The following is an 11,340-nucleotide window of genomic DNA, read 5'->3' on the forward strand; positions in this document are numbered from 1 at the left end:
CTACCATTATCGTACGACCATTTGATGCGCTTTTATTGTCGGAAATCGCGGTAATTGTGCCAAAAAAGGTAAATCAAATCACGGTGTCGCATCCAGATTCGAACAAAGTTCGGCGCGTTTCAAGCGGAATCATGATGGCGCCGATGAACGCGGCCGAAAGTATTGCCGTCTTATCAGCCATCTCGTTCGCGCTCACACACAAATCTGCAAGTGGCGCTTTCGTATAGCGCTGTTTCATCGGACGTCGCGCTCACTCCTACAGTGAGCATACGAAATCGTGAGTTTCATGGTTTGCGGGGCAATATGTGGCATCGAGGCCGTGCGTTGTGACAAAAAGTTCATACATTTTGAATTGTTCACAATGTCACAAACATGCCTTCGAATGATCATCATGATTCACATTGATTTTACTGAAAAACAAACATTATGTTCAACAAAAAATTGGTGTCACGCATCATTTGCGTATTGGAAACCGCGCATACGATCATCACGCACAACAGGAACATTGTGCAGATCAATTGCTCCATAAAACGGTGGTGACAAATCAACGCAACTTTTGGCCAATCGCTATGCGCAATGTGCGTCCGGATTGATGCACTTCGTATGCATCTTTCTTGCGCAGCAAAGATAGACGAGCTAACGTAGGATATAGCAACAACTTATAGTTGGTTTTCCCAGGAATATGCAACATTAAAAGATGCCGTTTTGAGCACAAAACTCAGCCATTCTTGAGCATGTTTTCCGCCTATCAAAATGCGGCAACACATGACCAATTCGCGATCGTTTTCTTCTGCTGTTAGCTGCATCGACAACGCCCTTTTCGGTGGCTATCACCAACGCGTAGTAAACACCTTGGTGCACACGCTCTCCTCGCTACAAACCCCTCCTCTCCCCATTGTTCGTACATCCTGCGCTGATTGTTGTCCTTTGTTCTGCATTCTGCGTTTCGTGCTTGGTACCGGATGCTGTTGCCGATTGTTCTGCTGCTGTTTTGTTGTTCTCTTCTGATTGGACAACTGCACAAGCATGCAAAAACATCCATTGGTTTTAGCCATTTTCCCGCTCCACTCTTAACCCTTTCAAATGTTGTGAAGATGGACATCTTCGCCCCTTTCCCAACTCTCGTCCACGCAAGAAACGCGCGCGTCTTTTCTTGCTGTCGTGGGCGGAGATCGCGCTGCGTTTTCATCACTGGCTAGCTCTTCCAGGGCAGATCTTTTCTAACGCCGTTTTCATATCCTGGCCGGTGCATCGATGATGATCTGCTTCGTTGCAGCCGTGGCAAACAGTGCGAAGAAACGGATCATCATTCCCGTCTCTTTTATGTTAAGAAAAACAGCTCTGTTCCTCGCCGTTTTGTGGCAAATTGTTGCAGGTAAATGTACTCGGATAATCAGGAAAAATGTTGTTGATTTGTACATGTACATCATGCAATCCGTTTTGACGAAGGAATGAGGCTAGAAACATGGAAAAATGCATGTTCTTGCGGCTGTTTCATTGAATGCGAACAGCTGCGGTGCAATAGATAAAACGGCTAAAGTTGACTGAAAAGCAGATCAAATTAATTCGCGACAAGGTCTACCATTATCGTACGACCATTTGATGCGCTTTTATTGTCGGAAATCGCGGTAATTGTGCCAAAAAAGGTAAATCAAATCACGGTGTCGCATCCAGATTCGAACAAAGTTCGGCGCGTTTCAAGCGGAATCATGATGGCGTCGATGAACGCGGCCGAAAGTATTGCCATCTTATCAGCCATCTCGTTCGCGCTCACACACAAATCTGCAAATGGCGCTTTCGTATAACGCTGTTTCATCGGACGTCGCGCTCACTCCTACAGTGAGCATACGAAATCGTGAGTTTCATGGTTTGCGGGGCAATATGTGGCATCGAGGCCGTGCGTTGTGACAAAAAGTTCATACATTTTGAATTGTTCACAATGTCACAAACATGCCTTCGAATGATCATCATGATTCACATTGATTTTACTGAAAAACAAACATTATGTTCAACAAAAAATTGGTGTCACGCATCATTTGCGTATTGGAAACCGCGCATACGATCATCACGCACAACAGGAACATTGTGCATATCAATTGCACCATAAAACGGTGGTGACAAATCAACGCAACTTTTGGCCAATCGCTATGCGCAATGTGCGTCCGGATTGATGCACTTCGTATGCATCTTTCTTGCGCAGCAAAGATAGACGAGCTAACGTAGGATATAGCAACAACTTATAGATGGTTTTCCCAGGAGTATGCAACATTAAAAGATGCCGTTTTGAGCACAAAACTCAGCCATTCTTGAGCATGTTTTCCGCCTATCAAAATGCGGCAACACACGACCAATTCGCGATCGTTTTCTTCTGCTGTTAGCTGCATCGACAACGCCCTTTTCGGTGGCTATCACCAACGCGTAGTAAACACCTTGGTGCACACGCTCTCCTCGCTACAAACCCCTCCTCTCCCCATTGTTCGTACATCCTGCGCTGATTGTTGTCCTTTGTTCTGCATTCTGCGTTTCGTGCTTGGTACCGGATGCTGTTGCCGATTGTTCTGCTGCTGTTTTGTTGTTCTCTTCTGATTGGGCAACTGCACAAGCATGCAAAAACATCCATTGGTTTTAGCCATTTTCCCGCTCCACTCTTAACCCTTTCAAATGTTGTGAAGATGGACATCTTCGCCCCTTTCCCAACTCTCGTCCACGCAAGAAACGCGCGCGTCTTTTCTTGCTGTCGTGGGCGGAGATCGCGCTGCGTTTTCATCACTGGCTAGCTCTTCCAGGGCAGATCTTTTCTAACGCCGTTTTCATATCCTGGCCGGTGCATCGATGATGATCTGCTTCGTTGCAGCCGTGGCAAACAGTGCGAAGAAACGGATCATCATTCCCGTCTCTTTTATGTTAAGAAAAACAGCTCTGTTCCTCGCCGTTTTGTGGCAAATTGATGCAGGTAAATGTACTCGGATAATCAGGAAAAATGTTGTTGATTTGTACATGTACATCATGCAATCCGTTTTGACGAAGGAATGAGGCTAGAAACATGGAAAAATGCATGTTCTTGCGGCTGTTTCATTGAATGCGAACAGCTGCGGTGCAATAGATAAAACGGCTAAAGTTGACTGAAAAGCAGATCAAATTAATTCGCGACAAGGTCTACCATTATCGTACGACCATTTGATGCGCTTTTATTGTCGGAAATCGCGGTAATTGTGCCAAAAAAGGTAAATCAAATCACGGTGTCGCATCCAGATTCGAACAAAGTTCGGCGCGTTTCAAGCGGAATCATGATGGCGCCGATGAACGCGGCCGAAAGTATTGCCGTCTTATCAGCCATCTCGTTCGCGCTCACACACAAATCTGCAAGTGGCGCTTTCGTATAGCGCTGTTTCATCGGACGTCGCGCTCACTCCTACAGTGAGCATACGAAATCGTGAGTTTCATGGTTTGCGGGGCAATATGTGGCATCGAGGCCGTGCGTTGTGACAAAAAGTTCATACATTTTGAATTGTTCACAATGTCACAAACATGCCTTCGAATGATCATCATGATTCACATTGATTTTACTGAAAAACAAACATTATGTTCAACAAAAAATTGGTGTCACGCATCATTTGCGTATTGGAAACCGCGCATACGATCATCACGCACAACAGGAACATTGTGCAGATCAATTGCTCCATAAAACGGTGGTGACAAATCAACGCAACTTTTGGCCAATCGCTATGCGCAATGTGCGTCCGGATTGATGCACTTCGTATGCATCTTTCTTGCGCAGCAAAGATAGACGAGCTAACGTAGGATATAGCAACAACTTATAGTTGGTTTTCCCAGGAATATGCAACATTAAAAGATGCCGTTTTGAGCACAAAACTCAGCCATTCTTGAGCATGTTTTCCGCCTATCAAAATGCGGCAACACATGACCAATTCGCGATCGTTTTCTTCTGCTGTTAGCTGCATCGACAACGCCCTTTTCGGTGGCTATCACCAACGCGTAGTAAACACCTTGGTGCACACGCTCTCCTCGCTACAAACCCCTCCTCTCCCCATTGTTCGTACATCCTGCGCTGATTGTTGTCCTTTGTTCTGCATTCTGCGTTTCGTGCTTGGTACCGGATGCTGTTGCCGATTGTTCTGCTGCTGTTTTGTTGTTCTCTTCTGATTGGGCAACTGCACAAGCATGCAAAAACATCCATTGGTTTTAGCCATTTTCCCGCTCCACTCTTAACCCTTTCAAATGTTGTGAAGATGGACATCTTCGCCCCTTTCCCAACTCTCGTCCACGCAAGAAACGCGCGCGTCTTTTCTTGCTGTCGTGGGCGGAGATCGCGCTGCGTTTTCATCACTGGCTAGCTCTTCCAGGGCAGATCTTTTCTAACGCCGTTTTCATATCCTGGCCGGTGCATCGATGATGATCTGCTTCGTTGCAGCCGTGGCAAACAGTGCGAAGAAACGGATCATCATTCCCGTCTCTTTTATGTTAAGAAAAACAGCTCTGTTCCTCGCCGTTTTGTGGCAAATTGATGCAGGTAAATGTACTCGGATAATCAGGAAAAATGTTGTTGATTTGTACATGTACATCATGCAATCCGTTTTGACGAAGGAATGAGGCTAGAAACATGGAAAAATGCATGTTCTTGCGGCTGTTTCATTGAATGCGAACAGCTGCGGTGCAATAGATAAAACGGCTAAAGTTGACTGAAAAGCAGATCAGATTAATTCGCGACAAGGTCTACCATTATCGTACGACCATTTGATGCGCTTTTATTGTCGGAAATCGCGGTAATTGTGCCAAAAAAGGTAAATCAAATCACGGTGTCGCATCCAGATTCGAACAAAGTTCGGCGCGTTTCAAGCGGAATCATGATGGCGCCGATGAACGCGGCCGAAAGTATTGCCGTCTTATCAGCCATCTCGTTTGCGCTCACACACAAATCTGCAAGTGGCGCTTTCGTATAGCGCTGTTTCATCGGACATCGCGCTCACTCCTACAGTGAGCATACGAAATCGTGAGTTTCATGGTTTGCGGGGCAATATGTGGCATCGAGGCCGTGCGTTGTGACAAAAAGTTCATACATTTTGAATTGTTCACAATGTCACAAACATGCCTTCGAATGATCATCATGATTCACATTGATTTTACTGAAAAACAAACATTATGTTCAACAAAAAATTGGTGTCACGCATCATTTGCGTATTGGAAACCGCGCATACGATCATCACGCACAACAGGAACATTGTGCAGATCAATTGCTCCATAAAACGGTGGTGACAAATCAACGCAACTTTTGGCCAATCGCTATGCGCAATGTGCGTCCGGATTGATGCACTTCGTATGCATCTTTCTTGCGCAGCAAAGATAGACGAGCTAACGTAGGATATAGCAACAACTTATAGTTGGTTTTCCCAGGAATATGCAACATTAAAAGATGCCGTTTTGAGCACAAAACTCAGCCATTCTTGAGCATGTTTTCCGCCTATCAAAATGCGGCAACACACGACCAATTCGCGATTGTTTTCTTCTGCTGTTAGCTGCATCAACAACGCCCTTTTCGGTGGCTATCACCAATGCGTAGTAAACACCTTGGTGCACACGCTCTCCTCGCTACAAACCCCTCCTCTCCCCATTGTTCCTACATTCTGCGCTGATTATTGTCCTTTGTTCTGCATTCTGCGTTTCGTGCTTGGCACCGGATGCTGTTGCCGATTGTTCTGCTGCTGTTTTGTTGTTCTCTTCTGATTGGGCAACTGCACAAGCATGCAAAAACATCCATTGGTTTTAGCCATTTTCCCGCTCCACTCTTAACCCTTTCAAATGTTGTGAAGATGGACATCTTCGCCCCTTTCCCAACTCTCGTCCACGCAAGAAACGCGCGCGTCTTTTCTTGCTGTCGTGGGCGGAGATCGCGCTGCGTTTTCATCACTGGCTAGCTCTTCCAGGGCAGATCTTTTCTAACGCCGTTTTCATATCCTGGCCGGTGCATCGATGATGATCTGCTTCGTTACAGCCGTGGCAAACAGTGCGAAGAAACGGATCATCATTCCCGTCTCTTTTATGTTAAGAAAAACAGCTCTGTTCCTCGCCGTTTTGTGGCAAATTGTTGCAGGTAAATGTACTCGGATAATCAGGAAAAATGTTGTTGATTTGTACATGTACATCATGCAATCCTTTTTGACGAAGGAATGAGGCTAGAAACATGGAAAAATGCATGTTCTTGCGGCTGTTTCATTGAATGCGAACAGCTGCGGTGCAATAGATAAAACGGCTAAAGTTGACTGAAAAGCAGATCAAATTAATTCGCGACAAGGTCTACCATTATCGTACGACCATTTGATGCGCTTTTATTGTCGGAAATCGCGGTAATTGTGCCAAAAAAGGTAAATCAAATCACGGTGTCGCATCCAGATTCGAACAAAGTTCGGCGCGTTTCAAGCGGAATCATGATGGCGCCGATGAACGCGGCCGAAAGTATTGCCGTCTTATCAGCCATCTCGTTCGCGCTCACACACAAATCTGCAAGTGGCGCTTTCGTATAGCGCTGTTTCATCGGACGTCGCGCTCACTCCTACAGTGAGCATACGAAATCGTGAGTTTCATGGTTTGCGGGGCAATATGTGGCATCGAGGCCGTGCGTTGTGACAAAAAGTTCATACATTTTGAATTGTTCACAATGTCACAAACATGCCTTCGAATGATCATCATGATTCACATTGATTTTACTGAAAAACAAACATTATGTTCAACAAAAAATTGGTGTCACGCATCATTTGCGTATTGGAAACCGCGCATACGATCATCACGCACAACAGGAACATTGTGCAGATCAATTGCTCCATAAAACGGTGGTGACAAATCAACGCAACTTTTGGCCAATCGCTATGCGCAATGTGCGTCCGGATTGATGCACTTCGTATGCATCTTTCTTGCGCAGCAAAGATAGACGAGCTAACGTAGGATATAGCAACAACTTATAGTTGGTTTTCCCAGGAATATGCAACATTAAAAGATGCCGTTTTGAGCACAAAACTCAGCCATTCTTGAGCATGTTTTCCGCCTATCAAAATGCGGCAACACACGACCAATTCGCGATCGTTTTCTTCTGCTGTTAGCTGCATCGACAACGCCCTTTTCGGTGGCTATCACCAATGCGTAGTAAACACCTTGGTGCACACGCTCTCCTCGCTACAAACCCCTCCTCTCCCCATTGTTCGTACATCCTGCGCTGATTGTTGTCCTTTGTTCTGCATTCTGCGTTTCGTGCTTGGTACCGGATGCTGTTGCCGATTGTTCTGCTGCTGTTTTGTTGTTCTCTTCTGATTGGGCAACTGCACAAGCATGCAAAAACATCCATTGGTTTTAGCCATTTTCCCGCTCCACTCTTAACCCTTTCAAATTTTGTGAAGATGGACATCTTCGCCCCTTTCCCAACTCTCGTCCACGCAAGAAACGCGCGCGTCTTTTCTTGCTGTCGTGGGCGGAGATCGCGCTGCGTTTTCATCACTGGCTAGCTCTTCCAGGGCAGATCTTTTCTAACGCCGTTTTCATATCCTGGCCGGTGCATCGATGATGATCTGCTTCGTTACAGCCGTGGCAAACAGTGCGAAGAAACGGATCATCATTCCCGTCTCTTTTATGTTAAGAAAAACAGCTCTGTTCCTCGCCGTTTTGTGGCAAATTGTTGCAGGTAAATGTACTCGGATAATCAGGAAAAATGTTGTTGATTTGTACATGTACATCATGCAATCCTTTTTGACGAAGGAATGAGGCTAGAAACATGGAAAAATGCATGTTCTTGCGGCTGTTTCATTGAATGCGAACAGCTGCGGTGCAATAGATAAAACGGCTAAAGTTGACTGAAAAGCAGATCAAATTAATTCGCGACAAGGTCTACCATTATCGTACGACCATTTGATGCGCTTTTATTGTCGGAAATCGCGGTAATTGTGCCAAAAAAGGTAAATCAAATCACGGTGTCGCATCCAGATTCGAACAAAGTTCGGCGCGTTTCAAGCGGAATCATGATGGCGCCGATGAACGCGGCCGAAAGTATTGCCGTCTTATCAGCCATCTCGTTCGCGCTCACACACAAATCTGCAAGTGGCGCTTTCGTATAGCGCTGTTTCATCGGACGTCGCGCTCACTCCTACAGTGAGCATACGAAATCGTGAGTTTCATGGTTTGCGGGGCAATATGTGGCATCGAGGCCGTGCGTTGTGACAAAAAGTTCATACATTTTGAATTGTTCACAATGTCACAAACATGCCTTCGAATGATCATCATGATTCACATTGATTTTACTGAAAAACAAACATTATGTTCAACAAAAAATTGGTGTCACGCATCATTTGCGTATTGGAAACCGCGCATACGATCATCACGCACAACAGGAACATTGTGCAGATCAATTGCACCATAAAACGGTGGTGACAAATCAACGCAACTTTTGGCCAATCGCTATGCGCAATGTGCGTCCGGATTGATGCACTTCGTATGCATCTTTCTTGCGCAGCAAAGATAGACGAGCTAACGTAGGATATAGCAACAACTTATAGTTGGTTTTCCCAGGAATATGCAACATTAAAAGATGCCGTTTTGAGCACAAAACTCAGCCATTCTTGAGCATGTTTTCCGCCTATCAAAATGCGGCAACACACGACCAATTCGCGATCGTTTTCTTCTGCTGTTAGCTGCATCGACAACGCCCTTTTCGGTGGCTATCACCAATGCGTAGTAAACACCTTGGTGCACACGCTCTCCTCGCTACAAACCCCTCCTCCCCCCATTGTTCCTACATTCTGCGCTGATTATTGTCCTTTGTTCTGCATTCTGCGTTTCGTGCTTGGCACCGGATGCTGTTGCCGATTGTTCTGCTGCTATTTTGTTGTTCTCTTCTGATTGGGCAACTGCACAAGCATGCAAAAACATCCATTGGTTTTAGCCATTTTCCCGCTCCACTCTTAACCCTTTCAAATGTTGTGAAGATGGACATCTTCGCCCCTTTCCCAACTCTCGTCCACGCAAGAAACGCGCGCGTCTTTTCTTGCTGTCGTGGGCGGAGATCGCGCTGCGTTTTCATCACTGGCTAGCTCTTCCAGGGCAGATCTTTTCTAACGCCGTTTTCATATCCTGGCCGGTGCATCGATGATGATCTGCTTCGTTGCAGCCGTGGCAAACAGTGCGAAGAAACGGATCATCATTCCCGTCTCTTTTATGTTAAGAAAAACAGCTCTGTTCCTCGCCGTTTTGTGGCAAATTGTTGCAGGTAAATGTACTCGGATAATCAGGAAAAATGTTGTTGATTTGTACATGTACATCATGCAATCCTTTTTGACGAAGGAATGAGGCTAGAAACATGGAAAAATGCATGTTCTTGCGGCTGTTTCATTGAATGCGAACAGCTGCGGTGCAATAGATAAAACGGCTAAAGTTGACTGAAAAGCAGATCAAATTAATTCGCGACAAGGTCTACCATTATCGTACGACCATTTGATGCGCTTTTATTGTCGGAAATCGCGGTAATTGTGCCAAAAAAGGTAAATCAAATCACGGTGTCGCATCCAGATTCGAACAAAGTTCGGCGCGTTTCAAGCGGAATCATGATGGCGCCGATGAACGCGGCCGAAAGTATTGCCGTCTTATCAGCCATCTCGTTCGCGCTCACACACAAATCTGCAAGTGGCGCTTTCGTATAGCGCTGTTTCATCGGACGTCGCGCTCACTCCTACAGTGAGCATACGAAATCGTGAGTTTCATGGTTTGCGGGGCAATATGTGGCATCGAGGCCGTGCGTTGTGACAAAAAGTTCATACATTTTGAATTGTTCACAATGTCACAAACATGCCTTCGAATGATCATCATGATTCACATTGATTTTACTGAAAAACAAACATTATGTTCAACAAAAAATTGGTGTCACGCATCATTTGCGTATTGGAAACCGCGCATACGATCATCACGCACAACAGGAACATTGTGCAGATCAATTGCTCCATAAAACGGTGGTGACAAATCAACGCAACTTTTGGCCAATCGCTATGCGCAATGTGCGTCCGGATTGATGCACTTCGTATGCATCTTTCTTGCGCAGCAAAGATAGACGAGCTAACGTAGGATATAGCAACAACTTATAGTTGGTTTTCCCAGGAATATGCAACATTAAAAGATGCCGTTTTGAGCACAAAACTCAGCCATTCTTGAGCATGTTTTCCGCCTATCAAAATGCGGCAACACACGACCAATTCGCGATCGTTTTCTTCTGCTGTTAGCTGCATCGACAACGCCCTTTTCGGTGGCTATCACCAATGCGTAGTAAACACCTTGGTGCACACGCTCTCCTCGCTACAAACCCCTCCTCTCCCCATTGTTCGTACATCCTGCGCTGATTGTTGTCCTTTGTTCTGCATTCTGCGTTTCGTGCTTGGTACCGGATGCTGTTGCCGATTGTTCTGCTGCTGTTTTGTTGTTCTCTTCTGATTGGGCAACTGCACAAGCATGCAAAAACATCCATTGGTTTTAGCCATTTTCCCGCTCCACTCTTAACCCTTTCAAATTTTGTGAAGATGGACATCTTCGCCCCTTTCCCAACTCTCGTCCACGCAAGAAACGCGCGCGTCTTTTCTTGCTGTCGTGGGCGGAGATCGCGCTGCGTTTTCATCACTGGCTAGCTCTTCCAGGGCAGATCTTTTCTAACGCCGTTTTCATATCCTGGCCGGTGCATCGATGATGATCTGCTTCGTTACAGCCGTGGCAAACAGTGCGAAGAAACGGATCATCATTCCCGTCTCTTTTATGTTAAGAAAAACAGCTTTGTTCCTCGCCGTTTTGTGGCAAATTGATGCAGGTAAATGTACTCGGATAATCAGGAAAAATGTTGTTGATTTGTACATGTACATCATGCAATCCGTTTTGACGAAGGAATGAGGCTAGAAACATGGAAAAATGCATGTTCTTGCGGCTGTTTCATTGAATGCGAACAGCTGCGGTGCAATAGATAAAACGGCTAAAGTTGACTGAAAAGCAGATCAAATTAATTCGCGACAAGGTCTACCATTATCGTACGACCATTTGATGCGCTTTTATTGTCGGAAATCGCGGTAATTGTGCCAAAAAAGGTAAATCAAATCACGGTGTCGCATCCAGATTCGAACAAAGTTCGGCGCGTTTCAAGCGGAATCATGATGGCGCCGATGAACGCGGCCGAAAGTATTGCCGTCTTATCAGCCATCTCGTTCGCGCTCACACACAAATCTGCAAGTGGCGCTTTCGTATAGCGCTGTTTCATCGGACGTCGCGCTCACTCCTACAGTGAGCATACGAAATCGTGAGTTTCATGGTTTG

The sequence above is a fragment of the Anopheles darlingi genome, chromosome X (assembly GCF_943734745.1).
Source record: "Anopheles darlingi chromosome X, idAnoDarlMG_H_01, whole genome shotgun sequence".
In the NCBI taxonomy this organism is placed as follows: Eukaryota; Metazoa; Arthropoda; class Insecta; order Diptera; family Culicidae; genus Anopheles; species Anopheles darlingi.